This window comes from Callospermophilus lateralis, chromosome 10 (assembly GCF_048772815.1).
Source record: "Callospermophilus lateralis isolate mCalLat2 chromosome 10, mCalLat2.hap1, whole genome shotgun sequence".
Lineage (NCBI taxonomy): Eukaryota > Metazoa > Chordata > Mammalia > Rodentia > Sciuridae > Callospermophilus > Callospermophilus lateralis.
In genome coordinates this window covers 94,702,087-94,721,775 of record NC_135314.1, presented here as the reverse complement: position 1 = coordinate 94,721,775, position 19,689 = coordinate 94,702,087, and the positions used below count along the sequence as shown (strand labels likewise).

The window sequence follows — 19,689 nt, the reverse complement described above, 5'->3', positions numbered from 1 at the left end:
AAAAAGTGCCAATCAAGAAGACTGTGGTGGGGTGGCTGGGGTTGTGGCTCAGTGGTAGAGCTCTTGCCTTGCATGCATGAGGCACTGGGATAGATCCTCAGCACCACATAAAAATAAGTAAAATAAAGATATTGTGTACATCTACAACTAAAAAAATATTTTAAAAAAAGAAGACTGTACCCAGAAAAACTCTCCTCTGTTACCACCAGAACTATCTTACAATAAATATTAAAGGGAATTTGAAAGTATAAAACTCACTGGTAAAAATACACATATCATCTATCAAGATGAAATTATTTTAAAAAAATAGAAAATCTGAACAGACCAGTAATAAGGAAATTGAATCAGTAATAAAAAGTCTGCCATCAAAGAAAAACCAAGGACCTTATGACTTCACTGCTGAATTCGAATAATACCAATTCCTTCCCAAACTATTCCCAAAAAACTGAAGAGAAGGTAATACTTCTAAATTCATTCTACCAGGTCAGCATTACCTTGATACCAAAACCACATATGGACACAACAAATAAAAAAAACTAGGTCACTACCCCTGATTAACACAGATGCAAAAATCTCAACAAAATACTAGCAAACTGAATACTAGCACATTAAAAAGATCATTCACCATAATCAAGTGAGATTCGTCCCAGGGTTCAATATACACAAATCAATAAATGTGGCACAATACATTAACAGAATTAAAGACAAAAACTGTATAATCATTTCAACAGATCCAGGAAGTGTATTTTGATCCAGGAAGAAAAAAATGTGACAAAATTCAACATCCTTTTATAATAAAAATTTTCAAGAAATTAGGTATAGATGCAATGTACCTCAACACAATAATAGATAATACATGACAAACCCACAGCAATGACCCACAGCCATTCACATGACAGTGAATGGGAATAAACGAAAGCTTTTTCTCCAAGATTTATAACAAGACAAAGATGCCCACTTTGCCACTTATACCCAACACAGTAATGGAAGTCTTACCCACAGCGACAAAGCAAGAGAAAGAAATAAAGGGCATCCAAATCAGAAAGGAAGAAGCCAAATTATTACTATTTGCAAATAACATGGTCTTAAATAGAGAAAATACTTTAAAACTCTATCAAAAAATATTAATTCTAATAAATGAATTCAAAGTGAAGTTATAACATATGAATTAGACATATAAAATCAGTAATATTTCTATATACTATCTAATTAACAATAGCTACAAGAAAATGAAATACTTAGGAATAAATTTAACCAAGGAAGTGAAAGACCTCTACACTAAAAATTATAAAATCTGAAACTATGAAACCACCAGAAGAAAATAGGGAAAGAGTTCTAAGACATGGGTATGGGAGCTGACTTTTTGGATATGACCTCAAAAGTATAGACAACAAAAGCAAAATACACTAATGGGATCACAAACTAAAAGCTTTTACACAAAAAAGAAACAAACAACAGAATGTAGAGACAACCTACCAAACAGGAGAAAACACTTTACTTGCAAATTATACTTCTGGTAAGAGATTAATCCAAAATACATTAAGTAACTCAAAACAACTCAATAGTAAACCTTTGAATAAGTAACCCGGCTTAAAAGAGGACAAAGGACCTGAATAAACATTTCTTGAAAGAAGACATACAAATGGCCAGGAATATGAAAAAATGCACAACATCACTCATTATCAGGGATGTGTAAATCAAAACCACAACAAGATATCATCTCATTCCTGTTAGAATAGTTATTATCAAAGATAACAGTATTGGCAAGGATATGGAAAAAAATTAACTCTTACACAATGTTGGTAGGAGTGCAAATTAGTATACATATTATGGAGAGCAGTATAGAGATGACCCACAAAATTAAAAATAGGACTACCATATGATACAGCAATCTCACTACTAGGCATACACTCAAAGGAAATGAAGTCAGTATGTCAAAGAGATACCTGCACTCCCACATTTAATGCAGCACTAGTCACTATAGCCAAGGTATAGAATCAACCTAAGTGTCCATCAGCAGAAAAATGAACAAAAATGTGGTATATATACAAAATGGAAAACTATTGAGCTGTAATGAAAGCATTAAATACTGTTAATTGCAGCAACATAGATAAATTTGGAGGACAGTATGTTAAGTGGAATAAGTCGGGCACAGAAAGACGTATACTGCAGAATTTCACTCACATGTGGAATCTAAAAAGGTTTATCTCATATAAGAGTAGAACGGTGGCTACTAGAAACTGGAGCAATTAGGGGGAAATGTTTGTCGACTGACATATAATTACAGTTAGGTAGAATGAATAAGTTCAAAAGATTTACTGTACACCATGTTCACTATAATTAATAATCACAGGCAAAGAGAGTGAAGCTAAATCTTCTAACCATTTCACAATGTATATATATTTCAAAACACCAAAATATGTACACAACAAATACAATTTACTGTCAATTAAAACATTTTTTAATTTCAAAAAATGATAGCACGCAGACAACAATAATGTACTGAGACATGAGAAACAAAATGACTCTAGCATTTTAGTAGTCCAGGACATTTGTTGTACTGAATAGTGACTACAGGAAACTAGAAAGACTCATATGTAACTCCTCATGAGTCTATAATCATTAAACAATAAAAAGTAAGCTGAGCTAGGTGATGTGTCATGAGTCTATAAAGCCAGCAGCTCATAAGGCTGAGGCCCAAAGCAAACTCAGCAAGACCCCGTCTCTAATTAAAATATTAAAGAAGGCTGAGGAGGCCTGGGGCTGTGGCTAAGCAGTAGAGCGCACACCTAGCTCATCTAGTATGCCTAGAACATGCGAAGCCCTGGATTAGATCCTCAGCACCACATAAAAATAAATAAATAAAAAATAGGGGGTTAGCAATGATGGTGTAATGTGATGGACATCATTGGATTATCCAAAGCACATGTATGAAGACATGAATTGGTGTGAACATACTTTATATACAGAGATATGAAAAATTGTTCTCTATATGTGTAATAAGAATTGTAATAAATTCCACTGTCATGTATTTAAAAAATAAAAACAATTAAAAAATAAATAAATAAAGGTATTGTGTTCAACTACAACTAAAAAATAAATATTTTAAAATGGGGGGGACTAGGGTTGTGGCTCAATGGTAGAGCATTTACCTAGCATGGGTGAGGCACTGGGTTCGATTCTCAGCACCACATAAAAATAAATAAATAAAGGCATTGTGTACATATACAACTAAAAAAAGAAAAAAGAAAAAGGTTGGGGATGTTGCTCAGTGGTTAAGGCCCTTGGGTTCAATCCCTAGTACTACAGAAAATAAATTTTAAAAAATTAAAAATAAAAAGTATAATGGGTACATAATAGTTGGTTATCCAATTCTTTAATCCTTTCAACTTAAATCTTCCAATTATTTCATAATTTTAATTTTAATAAAATATTTAAATCTGTAGTTCAACATATAAATATAATACAAAATCATTCTGTAATCTGAATTTTACCTCTATCACATCACTGAAACCCCATTATTAATAGTCACTAATGATCTCTAACAAATTTGAAGATTCCTTTCAGATCACCCCCTGGTCTTCTTTACCAGCTCTTTTTCCTGATCTAACCACAAAATGTTCACCCTTTGTCCTCAACACTTTTATCCTTCACTTCCTAGTAGACATGGATTATCATGTCTACTTCCATGATGATCCAATCCTGATGACTCTCAATTTGGAGCTCTAGATCCAAATACCTACAGAATACTTCTTTCAGGGTGATTCTTATCAACTCAAACTCAAGTTGTTAAAACATCAAACTGACTGTTATTCCTTCTATACCAGCTTCTCAGAAGATGGCACTATCATATTCTAAAATTCCCCCCAACATATATTATCAAGGAATTATTCTAATTCTTTCTTCACCCTTACCACACACAAACAAATAGTCATATGTCTTGTTTCTACATCTTTTGTTGTTCTCCCTTTTGATTTTTTAAATCACTTAGTTTGAGGGTCTAGCCCTTGATACTCCCAGCTATATTACTTTAACAGCTGCAAACTGTTCTACCTCACTGGAATTGGATCTATCTCCTCCTACTTGCCAAATAATCTTTATCTGATTTTATTTAGCCACCAACTTGTTCTACCTCTCCTTTCCCTGATTTTATTAATATTAATTACCCACCTAAAAATATTCTGGATAGGGCTGAGGATGTAGTATACTGGTAAAGCACTTGTCTAGTGCAAGCAGGACTTTAGGTTCAATCCCCAGTACCAAAAAGAAAAATTTTCTGGATAATGGTCAACCTCCTCTGATAACATCCCTATTATCCCCTCTCATTCCTGTAAATACATCATTCACATTATTCATTCAAAGCTATTTAAAATGTCATGATCTCTTAGGCCTATGGCATTAGTAACAATGTCCTTACTGGAATGAGTGTCTTCCCCATCCATACAGTGAACAACTCTTCAAAAATCACTTACTTTAATAAGCTTTTAAAGGCATCCCTATATCCCAAAGAACTGACTACTTCCCCTACATTTTACCTAACTGCTAACATACATATATATACTTCTACCATAAAATTCTTTCTTGTTCTCTTTTTTCTTGTCTCTCCCACACACCCCTAGTACTGAGATCAAACCCAAGGCCTCTCACATTCAGGGCAAGTGCTCTACCATTAAGCTATATCCCTAGTCTTTTAAAAAATGTTTAAGACAGGGTCTTGCTAAGTTGCCTGGACTGCCTCCTGCCTCAGCCTCCTGAGTAGATGGAGTTATATATAGGTGTGTGTCACCATGCTCAACTATATCATATATGCATATATATGTATTATATATGCCCATATATGTATAATATATGTATGTATGTGTGTGTGTATACACACATACATACTTTTTTTTTTTTTTTTGAGACAGGGTCTTGCTAAGTTGCTTAGAGCCTTGCTGAGTTGCTGAGACTAGCTTTGAACCTATGATCCTTCCACCCAAGCCTCCTGAGTTGCTGGGATTACAGGTACGCACCCACCATGCCCAGCTAGCATATATTTTTATCTCACCCATCTAAACAATCATTTCTTTAAGGTATGACTCATCTTCATATATCCAAAATCTATGAAATAGCTTTTATCCAATAAAAGTCTATTAAGTTAATGAATGCCATGTTATTTTAAGGCATACATACATAGCTTTCAGCTTTCATGTAATATTTAAGCCTAATACAAAGAGAGAGAGTGAGAGAATGAAAGAGAAGAAAAATTTTGGTATAGCACCTAACAGAGTAAAAATGTAGAAATATTATAGTGATATCAGTTCAACTTCACTTTTGATGTGCTATGTAATAAATAAATAAGAAAATAAAAAAACATTCTTTTTGTGTACCACTTGCTCCAAAGATTAAACCAAATCACTCAGTGGGTAGAGCTGGACCCTGGTTTTCTGACATGTATTTTGGCATTCAGGATCCTTTTTTCTTTTTTATACCTCTTATTTCTATGAGTTGGGTACTCTGCAGTAATAATGCCTGGGTGTGTCTCTCTCTCTCTCTCTCTCTCTCTCTCTCTCTCTCTCTCTCTCTCTTTCTTTTAATGCAAGAAAGGCTAGGCACAGTGGTAGGTACATACCTGTAATCCTAGCAACTTAGGAGGCTGAGGCAGGAGGATCACACATTTAAGGCCAGTCTTAGCAACCTAGTGGAACCCTCAGCAACTCAGTAAGACCCTGTCTCAAAATGGTGCACACCTGTAATCCCAGCTACTCAGTAGGCTAGAGAAGAATAAGTATCATATCTACTTTTAAATTCCATATAGCAAGTAACAATGCAGGCAGCTGTCTACTAAGAAACACTTGATCCATGAAGGAAGGCCAACAGATCACCAAGAAATTATCTCCCCAGTCAGTCTAATTAAAACAGAATTTTCTTCCTTTCCTTATGGATTTGGTCTATTTTCTACTTTGTTCTACTCACCTAAACCAGATGCCCTTACATGTTTCCATTATTTTCTCTGTCAATTTCATCTCAATTCTCTTTCTCTTAAAGCCTTGGTCAATTCTGTTACCTCAGACCTCAAGTCCTCTCCTCCACAAAGGAACTTACTCCCTGAGCCCTATTTCATAAGCTCCATGAAGTGTCTGGCCTACAGTACTCACTATAGCCAAAGCCCTTTTGAGAGCCACCTCTGCCATTTGATCAGAATCAATTAGGTATATCGTACATATTTTATAGACTTTAAAAGGGAGTTATGTACATTTATATTCTATGCCCAGAGGTCAGTGAAAAACATTGCAAGGTAACATGTAGAGTATAATCCCACTTGTATATTACAAACAAATGTCTGTGTCTATACATGTTATATATGTAAAAAACATTGACAAAGAAAATGGCATTGTATATACACAATAATGTATACTCACAAAACTACATGTGGCTAGATTCAATATAGAAACATAACAAATATACACTGATATCTGGGAGAAAAGTCACCAAAATGTTAAAGGATAATGCCTACTAGAAATAAAATTTGGAATTATTTGTATTCACTTTTTAAAAATTATTGTCCATGTAGGCATAAACTTTAGAATGAGAACAGAAATGCTATTATTTTTCTTTTTTAAAAAATGGTTGCCTTAGTACATTGTTCTGCTTTTATCACTTTAAAGCAGTTTATAAACTTTATTCAGTGAGAACATGTATATTCAAATACCTGTTTGTGTATAGAAATTGTAGGTAATAATATATCCACAAACGACTTTTAAGCTACTGCTGTTTTTTAATAAAGAAATCAAACAATGGCTGCGGGGGGAGTATATGTCGCTTAGGGGAAGCACTTGCAAAGTTCTGGGTTCAATCCCCAGCAAAAAAAAAAAAAAAAGTCTCTCTTATTTGTTATAGACAATTTTGCTACACAAGATAGCACACACCTGCAATCCCAGCTACTTAGGAAGCTGAGGCAGAAAGATTCCAAGTTTAAGGTCAGCCTTTGCAACATAGGGAAACCCTGTCTCAAAATACAAAAGAAAGAAGGCTGGGGGTATATTTTAATGGTAAAGCACCCCTGGGTTCAATTACCAGTACTGGAAAAAACAAAACAAAACAAATTACCACTTTCTGTAATAAACAGGCAAAAACAAACAACAAAAAGCAACCTCACAATCTCCCAATATTTTTAGATTTATACACCCAAAAAAGAAAAGTTGCAATGTCAAAACAATGAAGATACTGGAAAAATAACTTAAAATGTCCAGCAAAAAAGATGTTTATATAAAATAAATTCCACCATTCTATATAATAGCTTAAATACTGATCCACGTGATAACACAGAAAGATCTCGACATACTAAGTGAAAAAAGCAAAATGCAAAATACCTACCTGTGTTTTTAAAAAAGTGTTAAGCACATATACACACATTTCTTTATAAAATCTATGTCCATAATACATAAGAAAAGATCTGAAGGAGTAAACAGCAAACTAAGGAGGAGAGACAGAAAAGAACATGGGGCTGAAGAGGACTTTTACCACTTTTTTACTTTTTCTAAATTGCTGAAATATTTTACAAGGACATAGTAAAGCTGCTCATGATCATATACACATTCAGACTACAGTTTTGATTTTTAGATTGGTTTCAAATAGTTGGAAAAGGCTTCAGTACTCTACCACTTGAAATTATATTCTAAAGAATCAATCCTTGGAAACAATGAGTTTTAAAACTTAAAGTACTTCCTAAAATAGATGAGAGGATGAGGACACTGAAATGATTATAAGCAAACAGTTAATGGTTCGTTTGATAAATGATTGTTCTAATTTAGATATGTTTAAAAGAAAACTGAACATTTTTAAGGGTCTTGATCTAAAAATAGTTTCATTAACCCAGTAAGTAGAATCTTAGGAACCTTAAAAGGCAGTAATTATAAATGTATACAAAGATATGCAGCAGGATATTCAATGTGGGTTTACTTATAATAGCAAACAAGGAAAATTAAAATCACCAGAAAGAGAAAATAATAGAACATTATTCAGCCACTAAAAATCATACTTAAAATCAATGAACATTTGCTTCTCCCTCCTAAGACTCACTAAAATAGCAACACAATAACAAAAAGGATTAAAGAAAGAGAAATTCAGACAGTACGACATTCCATTCAACAAGTGAACTGAGCTCTTCAAATATCATGAAAGAAAAACCAAAAAAGACAAGGAGACTTTTTTTATATTATAGGACAAAAAGAACACTCAAATGCACTGTGATCCTTAATTAAATCCTGGATGGGAAGAAAGTTTATAAAAAGAATAACCTTTTTGGAAGACTACAAAGGAAATCAGAATATGGACCACATGCTAGATATTAGTGTATTAATGTTCAGTTTCTTAGGTGTGATATAACAATATTGTCGCTATGCAGGAAAATCTCCTTAGACTGAAGGGTAACGCTGCCTACAACTTATCTTCAAATATATTTTTTAAAATAAACTTATTTTCAAATCATCAGGAAAACAGTCTATATACAAATACAGAGACAGAGCAAATACGGAAAACAACAATTGGTATAACTATAAGAAGGGCATATGAAGTTCACTGCTTAGTATTTCTATTTTTCTATGGGTTTAAATGATTTCAAAACAACAAGCATATGCAGTGGCATATTCGGTGATATATGCCTGTAATCCCAGAGACTCTGGAGGCTGAGGCAGGAGTATCTAAAGTTCAAGGCCACCCTCAGCAAGTTAGCAAGGCTGCAAGCAACTTAGTGAGACTCTATCTCAAAATAAAAAATAAAAAGGGCTGGGGATGTAGTTCAGTGGTTAATTGTCCCTCGGTTCAACTTCTAGTACCAAACAAAACAAAACAAAACAAAACTGGGATATAAAAGAACAACATAAAACAAAAGACATACATACACTAAAATAAAAAGAGAGAGGAGCTGCCATCTGTATCAAGATTATACTATCATTGGGCTGGAGTTGTGGCTCAGTAGTAGGGCGCTTGCCTAGCATGCTTGGGGCACTGGATCAATCCCCAGCACCACATAAAAAATATTAAATAAAGATGTGTCCGTTTACAACTAAAAAAAAAAAAAGTTCTAAAAAATTATACTATCACATTTCTATAAAAGAGTGAAGGTGGCTATAATCCAAAATATACGAAGGAAGAAATAAGAGCAAAAGTAAACCCAGAGATTATAGGTATAGGGGCAGAGTTAAGAAGTGTGGCTAAAAACTGGAGAGTTATCTGAAAGTCTCCCACGAAACAGATTCAAGTGTAATAAGCTCACTACACTTAACACCTAGAACCACCAGCATCTGAACCTTCCAGAAAGACAGGACTCTTCTCTAAGTCAAAGGAACTGCCAGGGAAATGCTAGGTTTCTTTCTTTCTTTCTTTCTTTCTTTCTTTTTTTTAATATATTTAGTTATAGATGGACATAATACCTTCATTTTGTTCATTTGTTTTTGCGTGGTGCTGAGGATCGAACCCAGCGCCTCCCATGTGCCAGGCAAGCATTCTCCCACTGAGCTACAGCCCAGCTCCAAGAAATGCTAGGTTTCTAAAGTGGATACTTAGACACTGTAACTTAACTTCTACAACTAAACTGTCATCTCCATATCTGTGCACCTTTAACTCCAAACAGACCAATATATAGCAGCAATCACAATCACTGTTATTTCCATATGCAAACACCAACATTCCAATTTTTCCACTAAGGAAAAGGCCCTACAGGGGGACAAATGTACCTTCAGTGCAGTGGAGGAAACCCACCTAATTAAGTGACAATCATGCACTCTTAAACATAAGGAGAAAACTAAGAATTTGAAAAGAAGATAGCTTTCTCTTACAAGAGAAAATCCAGCAGCACAATGGAAGAAAAAGACTAAGATAGTTCCTAAGGAAAATAGATTAATAGAGAAACAGAGAAAAACGTTTTTAACATCTGAGAAGTAGGGTTGGGGTAGAATGCTTGCCTAGCATGTGCAAGGCCCTGGATCCAATCCCTACTACAACAAAAAAATGAAACAAAGATAAAAAATAAAAAGTCTGATAAATATCATCCATACAGAAAAACAGGATCATCTGAAAAGAATGAGCAAACAAAAGATGCTCCTAGAAATTGGAAATACAATGGCTGAACTAAACTTGGGGGGGTGGGGGAGAGGTCAAGTAAATTGTTTAAAAAAAAAAAAAAAAGTCCAACATCCCACAATAGAAAAAGAATGAAAAGGTAAAAGAAATAAAGGATCAATCCAGAAAAAACAAAACTCACCAAGGAGCTCCAAAGAGAGTGCGAAGATGCCCACTGGCAGAGTGCATGCTTAGCATGCAAAAGGCCCTAGGTTCCATTCCTAGCACCACAGAGACAGAGAGAGGTGGAGGGAGGAAGCGAGAACAAGAACAGAGAAACAACAGGAAAACTTTCCTTATAAATTTTTAGTTTCACATACATGAACATTAAATACCTAGTTTTCACCCAGAGAGGGTCGTACAAGTGTCCTACACCATGATTTCTACACATATCCTCATGAAACTTAAGAAAAAATAAAAAACTAAAAGAGAATAATAGGCAAATCTAAAAGATTCCAGAAAGAACAAGCAGTTACCCCAGAGCAATGATAATGAGACTAATAATAGCCTTTTTTTCAGCAATATCTAAAATTTTAAAGTTGGTGGGCTGTTTATTCTTTCTGTTGTTAGTTTTTATTTTGTTTTATTTTTGTTTTGTGATGCTGGAGATCAAACCCATGGCCTCACAATTGCTAGGCAAGCGCTCTACCACTAAACTACAGCCCAGGCCCCAATAACTAAAATTTTGAAAACAATCCTTGTTTTCAAATTTCCAAAGAATAATTAATTTCAATATAAAATTCACGTAACAATAGATACAAAAAATATATAGGGACGGGAGGCTGAGTCATGAGATCACAACCTCAAAGCCAGCTTCAGCAATGGCGAGGCCCTAAGCAACTCAGTGAAACACTGTCATAAATAAAATACAAATAGGGATGGGGATGTGGCTCAGTGGTCAGGTAACCCCCCCCCCCCCGCCGCCTCCGCCACCAAAAAAAAATGTATGGGGAGAGAATTTTCAGTTCCATAAGGGATTCAAAATTTATTTTCCATGTAACCTTTAAAAATAGATACTTCACCAAAACACATTCTTATCAGTTTACTTGTCTATATCCTCAGTGTGCTCTTAAACCTTTGTTCACTTTGAATCCTTGGTACCTGACATTGTGCCTAACACTAAATAGGCACTGAAAGTACTGAAACAGATTATCCTTGTTAGTATGGACCAACACAGGATCCCACACAATAATAACCCCTAAAACTGAGATCTACTTTTTTAGGATCATGATCTTATAATAAGTACCCTTCTCTGCAAATGTTGCCTTCCCCCGCCCCAACCTCCTTAAAGGGCCTATTTCTTTAATACTTTTTTTTAGTTGTAATTGGACATTTATTTATTTATTTTTATGTGGTGCTGAGGATCAAACCCAGTGCCTCGCACGTGTTAGAAGAGTGCTCTACCGCTGAGCCACAACCCCAGCTTATAGGCCTCCTGTTTTTAATACAACCAGTCAGGGCTTCAACATATGAGTTCAGGGAGGCAATTCAGTTCACATCATCATTTATTAAACCTTCTCCTTGATCCAGATCCAGAGATACCTAGATGAGAACACTTTTAAAAAAATAAAAATAAATCTAATTAGACCTCTTAATTTTACAAAAAACTCGGAGTACAGGGAGGTTAAATAACTTGTCTGAAATCACACAACTGGTCAGTCACAGAATCTAACATTAGAACCCAGATGCCTCATCTCCATTCTCCCAAACTTTCTCTTATGAAATGCCACAAACAATAGTTAAATCATCAGAAACTCTTGAGACTGAGATTGACTTGAATTTTCAATGAGACACCCTGAGAGAGACATCATTAATTACTAGATCTCCCATTTGACTCCCAACTCATCTGTCCAATACCTACTAAACAATTACAAGTGTGTCTAATACACATCATAAACTTCACATACCCAAAACCAAACTCCTGCTTTTCTTCCCCAACACCTACTTACTACTCCATCCTTCTAGATTCCTAAGCCAAAACACTGGAATCATCCTTGACTCCTTGCCTTTCCGTACATCTTTTACTCAATCTGCTAGATATTTTCATAATAAAATGTTCAAGAAAAAAATATTCAGAATCTTGCTAACCACTTTTCAGTCCTCACCCATCATCACCATCAGTCCAAGAATCAATACCTCTCACTTGGATTATTAAAAGAACCACTAAAGTGCCCTCCCATGCTTCTGTCTTTGCCTCTAACAGCCTGCTCTCAAAATTAGAGTGAAGCTAAAAATCAGTGTGAGATCATATTACTTCTGTGAGATTGTCACTTTCCCCCATAAACTGCTCTTCAATAGCTTCTCAATTAATTTCAAGTAAAATCCAAAGGCTAATAATCTCATGACTAGAATTAGAATTATCTTCTATGATTTTTTTTTTATTTTTTGGAACCAGGATTTAACCCAGGGGTACTTTCCCAACTAAGCCAAATCTCCAGACCTTTTTATTTTTGAGACTGGGTCTTGTTAAAATGCTTTAAGTCCTTGCTAAGCTGCTGAGGCAAGCCTCAAACTTGCCAGCCTCCTGCCTCAGCCTCCCGAGTTGCTAGGATTACAGATGTATGCCACCACACCTGGCTAGAACTACTTTTCTGATGTCATCTCTAAACCACATGTCACTTTCATTTCACTCCAGTCACACTGCCCTCCCTTCTGTTCTTTGAGCATGTCTGCCTCCCTTATCCTCTTTCAAATGCTACTTTTATTAACAAGGCTTTCCTTAGTCACTGTAAATCAGCAAATCCCTCCACCCCATTCCTCTTCCTTGCTTTATTTCCCTCTATAGTACTTGTACGTACCACTATCTGACTTATTATACCCTTGTTGACTATGTAACCCTAGCTCCACTACAGGAATGTTTTTTTGTTCTTTTACTATATCTCCAATACCTAGACCAGTATTTAGCACATATTCAATGCTCAATAAGTATTTGGTGAATAAGTGAATGCATGAATTAATAAAGTTACAAAACTAACTGAGCTTAAAATAAAAGTTCATCTTGTCTAGTAATATAACTAAAAAGCTATTAAAACCAAGTTTTTCCCCATTTGGGGAGAATAGTACAATGAACCGAAGTCAAAATATCTGGGATTAATGCAGATTCCAGGGCCAAAAAGCAACAAGGCAAGCCTTATTGAGGTTCAAGTACCCCTTGAGTCATTTACAGGACTTTTGACTTTTCCAGTCACGTAATCTTTTCCAGCTAAAAATGCCCAAAATACTTAGAAGAGAAAGTCTGGATGGAATATTTTCTATCTATAGATGAATAATATAGATAGGTACTTCACTTACATTAAAACAAATTAATCACAAGACTATTTTTTGCATTTATATATATAAATGCAAGTAATAAGATAGGAGAGTGTCACACAAATTTTGTCAAGGCAAGTGTGGAAAAGGGATGTTTACTTTCACTCTATACTTTTTTCTCTATACTTCCCCACCCACCCCCAGTACTGGGATGGAACCCAGGGGCACTGAGCTACATCCCCAATCCTTTTCTAATTGAGATAGAGTCTTACTGAATTGCTGAGGCTGGCCTTGAACTTGCAATCCTCCTGCCTCAGTTGCCCCAGTAACTGAAATTACAGAGATGACAGACATAGGCTACCATGCTGGGCTTGCTCTATCACTTTTATTGTCTATCTCTTAACCAAAAACTTTAATTTTATTTAGGCAACATAAATATTAACAAAGCTTTTCAGCCTCTTTTCTCAGAGATAACCACTAATACCTGTTTTGTATTATTAAAGGTTTTCTGTCTGCATAATCAGACATTTGTATAGTTAGAACTTTTTAAAAGTAAGTCAAATGACAAGAAGTCTACTTTCAGAAAGATGGAGATGTACTTTTCCTTATTCCTCCCACTAAGTACAACTAAAAACCCTTGTGACATATAAAATAAACATAAAGATACCAAAAGATGAAGAAAAGCAGATTGGCCGGAGACTGGAGACTCCATGTACATCATGGTGGTGAGTTCCCTGGGTTTTTTTTTTTTTTTTTTTTTCTTGTCTCATATAACCCAAACTTGGAACTAAAGAATTCAGTAACCCAGACACCGATGGGCACAAACAAAACAGCCTAACAAAAGCCTGCTCTTTTTAGCCAAAGGATCAGGAAAGAGAAAGCCCAGCAACACAAAAAACTTAAGACAATAATTACTTTACTATGGGCAAACACTAAAGAAAAAACTGTGGCTCCACCCACAACAACAAAAAACTATACTCTCACCTACAAAGGCATCCCATCCCCTCAATCAACCCTCTATAATTAATTAGTGTCAGAAAAAGCCAAGTAGAGAGCCAGGACTTTCATCCCAACCAAGTAGTAATAAACTACCACCACCATCACAATGTACTATGCAGTATAGGGGTGGAAAGACTACATAGGAAGCAGTAACAAGGCACTCCTGTTCCTCCCAGTCAGGGAAGCTTCCATAGAGGCCCAGTGAAGAGCCAGAATTTCCACCACAGTTCAGTAATTGTGGGAAGCATCCCCTCTGGTGTCAACATATTAAAAATAGTCACAACAAAGAAATAAAAGATATACAGAAGAAACAAATGGAAATTTTAGAACTGAAAAATAGAATAATCAAAATGAAAGAGATCATACTATGCATTCTTGCTCTTTATACTCAATACATAATAAAAATCAAAGTCTATCTACATGCACATGTATAGCATTTTTTAGTAGCTACAGTACTCCATTGTATGAATTATCACTAATTGTCCTACAATCAATGGACACTTCAATTGTATATAATGCTTTACTACTGTAAACCATGCATATACACATAATTATGTAGGGGAGGGGTTGTTTTTGTTTTTTGTGTTTTTTGCAGCACTGGGGTCACATAGCCTTGCATATACTACGCAAATGGTCTAGCACTGAGCTATATCCACAGTCCTGTCATTTTTAATGATATCAGTAAAAAGTAACAGTCATATGAGGGGCTGGGGTTGTAGCATGTGTGAAGCTTTGGATTTGATCCTTAGCATCCCATAAAAATAAATAATAAAATAAAGGTACTCTGCAGGGTTTCTGTTCTCGCGACTAAAAGGCTCAGGGGCCACTCCAGAGAAACTGGACTAATTGGGCTATGCAAAATAACCACACAAGAGACACAAATACCTTTTTCTTTGGGGTCGCTGTGACGGCTCCTCTGACCTTAAAGGTCCGCAGGAAGAGAGAGAGAGAGAGAGAGAGAGAGAGAGAGAGAGCGCGCGCGCGAGCGTGCGCACACACACACACACATACACACACACACACACACACACACACACTGACCCCTTTTATTGGGGAGAAGCTATTCAAATGAGGCAAGGGATCAGGTTTCAGGGGGCTGAGTCTATCTTCATGATGTCCACTGTCACCAGGTTGACTGACATATGGGTAGGCCACACCCAAAGGCACAGTAAGAGAAGGGGACACACACAAGGAACTTCCATGGAAGATTCTATCCTAAACAGGGCAAGGGGTTATATTACAAAGGAACAGGGGAGCATAGCTCCACCCATGGGGCTGTAGCAAAACACACCCATGCACAAGACACCATCCCTCAAACCCAAGAAGGGTGGGGAAAGCTCTGCTACATTTCTGTGACTGAGTGCCTCAGCATCCAGCCGGGGAGTGTGACTCAGTCACGTGCAAGGTTGGGCTCCCATAGTACTGTGTCCATCTATAACTAAAAGAATATTTTTTAAAAAAGAGTTCCATATGAAAGGGCATGCACATTTTAAATTTTTATACATACTGCCAAATAACTCTCCAGAAAAATTGTACCAATTTACATTCCCATTAATAGTATACGTGTGTGCCAAATATTTTACATCCTTGCCAGCAATGAGTATTATTTAAACGCTTTGCCTTGCTTTTGAATTTGACAGGTAAAAATGGGACATCATGATTGTTTTTACATATATTTATTATTAATACAATAAATATATTTTTATATGTTTAAAGTCAAAAGTAGTCCTTCCTCCACCCCTGGTGTTGGGGACTGAAACCAGGGCTTCAGGCATGTTAGGCAAGTGATCTACCACTGAGATGTACTCCCAACCCAGTCTTTCTTTTAAAAATTCCCAGTTATGGGCCAAGGTTGTAGCTCAGTGGTAGAGTGCTTGCTGAGCATGGGTGAGGCACTGGGTTTGATCATTGCACCACATAACAATAAACAAAATAAAGGTATTGTGACCATCTACAACTAAAAAAAAATTTTTTTTAATTCCCAATTAGAGTCTTTTGTAAATGTTCATTGTTTATATTACTAATATAAAAGCATTTGGGGGCAGGGAATGTGGTTCAGTGGTAGTATGCTTGCCTTGCATGCATGGGGCACTGGGTTTGATCCTCAACACCACATAAATAAATAAAATAAAGATATTGTGTCTTACAACTAACAAAAAAAAATTTAAGTAAAGGTATTATGTCCATCGACAACTAAAAAATATTTTTAAAAAAGAACATTTTGGATTTTAGAAATAAAAGCCATTTGACATACATGGTGCAAATATATTCTCTTCCATTGTGTTACTTTTAACCTTGTTTCTGTTGTTTTTTTGGCAGCAGCAAAGTTTTCAATTGGTTCAGATTTCATTTTGGCAAGCCAAATTTAACTAAACCTTACCCTCTTTCAATTGAAGTGCTGAAGATACCAACATAAAGGTTCAGTCCCAATTAATTTTAGAGTCAAACAACCATAAAATCACCACCATCACTACTAGTATTAGTCTAGAATTAGCTATCCTGATCCAATAAGGGGAAAGAAGATAAAGCTGGCACCTGCTAGTTACCTATACATTCAATTATCAAGTTTATTTACCAAACTACACAGTTTCCCCAGGTTATATGTCCTGGTATCTGGTTTGATTTTTATATAATATTCATTTCCTCACTGAGATCCCATTCTGACTCTATATCAACCAATCTAGCTAATTATTCAACAGCCTACGCTGTAATCCTTTCTGGAAGCTAAACCACTCCCACAGCTTCACTTTACCTGAAAACTTACCTCAAAATAACCAAAACTATGAATATTAGACTGCCACCTAATGGCTCATTATTATCATTACCTAGATACTTCTATTACCACGTTCTGCCTCTCTTTTGGATAGTAACCTCAATTTACTAAGTTACTTTGGCCATTATAATATATACTGCTAGTCAATTCATTTGAGGACTAGCTACCTGGGATTCATAAATAAAACAAATGTGATATATGATATATTATTCTTTTTTTCACACTAGACATCTATTCTCCCTTCATGCTTCTTTTCTCCAACCAGTCATTCACAAGTGCCTACTACATGGTACAATACTGCCTGGTAATAACAAGCAGCATTAACCATGTCATAAAAAATAAGCACAATCAGGGCTGGGATTATGGTTTAGTGGTAGAGTGCTCGCCCCACATGTATGAAGCACTAGGATCGATCCTAAGTACCACATAAAAATAAATAAATAAAATACAAGAATTGTGTCCATCTACAACTAAAAAATTGTTATTTTTTTTATTGTTGGTTGTTCAAAACATTACATAGTTCTTGATATATCATATTTCACACTTTGATTCAAGTGGGTTATGAACTCCCATTTTTACCCCGTATACAGATTGCAGAATCACATCAGTTACACTTCCATTGATTTATATATTGCCATACTAGTGTCTGTTGTATTCTACTGCCTTTCCTATCCTTTACTATCCCCCCTCCCCTCCCCTCCCCTCCCCTCTTCTCTCTCTACCCCCTCTACTATAATTCATTTCTCCCCCTTGTATTATTTTTCCCTTTCCCCTCGCTTCCTCTTGTATGTAATTTTGTATAACCCTGAGGGTCTCCTTCCATTTCCATGCAATTTCCCTTCTCTCTCCCCTTCCCTCCTACCTCTCATCCCTGTTTAATGTTAATCTTCTTCTCATGCTCTTCGTCCCTACTCTGTTCTTAGTTACTCTCCTTATATCAAAGAAGACATTTGGCATTTGTTTTTTAGGGATTGGCTGGCTTCACTTAGCATAATCTGCTCTAATGCCATCCATTTCCCTCCAAATTCTATGATTTTGTCATTTTTTAATGCAGAGTAATACTCCATTGTGTATAAATGCCACATTTTTTTTATCCATTTGTCTATTGAAGGGCATCTAGGTTGGTTCCAGTCTTGCTATTGTGAATTGTGCTGCTATGAACATCGAAGTAGCAGTGTCCCTGTAGCATGCTCTTTTTAGGTCTTTAGGGAATAGACCGAGAAGGGGAATAGCTGGGTCAAATGGTGGTTCCATTCCCAGCTTTCCAAGAAATCTCCATACTGCTTTCCAGATTGGCTGCACCAATTTGCAGTTCCACCAACAATGAACAAGTGTACCCTTTTCCCCACATCCTCGCCAGCACTTGTTGTTGTTTGACTTCATAATGGCTGCCAATCTTACTGGAGTGAGATGGTATCTTAGGGTGGTTTTGATTTGCATTTCTCTGACTGCTAGAGATGGTGAGCATTCTAAAAAATTATTTTTAAAAAATAGGCACAATCGGGCTAGGGTGTGGCTCAGAGGTAGAGTGCTCACCTACCATGCAAGAGGCACTGGGTTCGATCCTCAGCACCACATAAAATAAAATAAAGATATTGCATTCACCTATAACTAAAAAAATATTAAAAAAAATATAAGCACAATCATTGTAATCTTAATTTCTGTGAATGTCACATACAGAAAATCATAATAAAACAGTTTAAAAGGATACCTGTTAATTATAAGACAACAAAACTCTATACATATGCACATACACATATATATCTTAATGTTATTCCATATTTCACAGAATAATTTGTCTATAATTCTTCAACTAACAAAGTATTTACTATGCCTTTCCTTAATACATCTGTATTAAATCAAGACATCTAATATTAATAATCATTAACTACAGTATTCATGCTGAGAGTTAAGATAAAATATTCATAACTAATTTTGTCATATTCCAGGATATTTATGTGCTAAGAAAAAGAATTTTTTAATTAAAAATGCAGATCAATAGTTAGAAAAACACCTACATGCTGAACACAGAATGTACTTAGCAAAGACCATATCCTTAATTGAAGAATATAGCACAAGCTCCTCTTAAGTTTCTTAAAACCTATAATCTATATTTTATTAAAGTCAATTTTACAGAATATGAAAGTACTACTATACTGGACCAGGATTTTTAGAATAACACAATGGTTTTCATTTTTAGAATAACACAATGGTTTTCAACCAAAGGCAGTTTTGTCCCCCATAAAACATTTTTAGTTGTCACCTGGGGGGAAGGAGAAAGCCATAGTCTGCTGTTGGTATCCACTTCGAGGGATGATGCCTCATAATGCACATGACAGTCAGCCACACACTAAAAAAAACTATGGTCCATAATGACATTAGTTTCAAGGCTGACAAACCTGAGAAAACTGATGTAATTCCAACATAAACTATACTATATCAGTTAAATTTCTGTAATCTAATAATTTTCCTATGGTTTCATAAAAGAACAATCTTGTTCTTAGGAAATACATATTCCAAATATTTTTTTAAAATATTTTTTAGTTGTTAATGTACCTTTATTTTTT

General features: G+C 35.6%; 1 protein-coding gene across 7 annotated transcripts in view; it reads right to left on the bottom strand.

The window, feature by feature from the left end:
* Phc3 (polyhomeotic homolog 3) overlaps nt 1-19,689 on the bottom strand; it is an 84,835-nt gene that overhangs the window by 54,089 nt on the left and 11,057 nt on the right. The gene's annotated exons all lie outside the window — the stretch shown is intronic.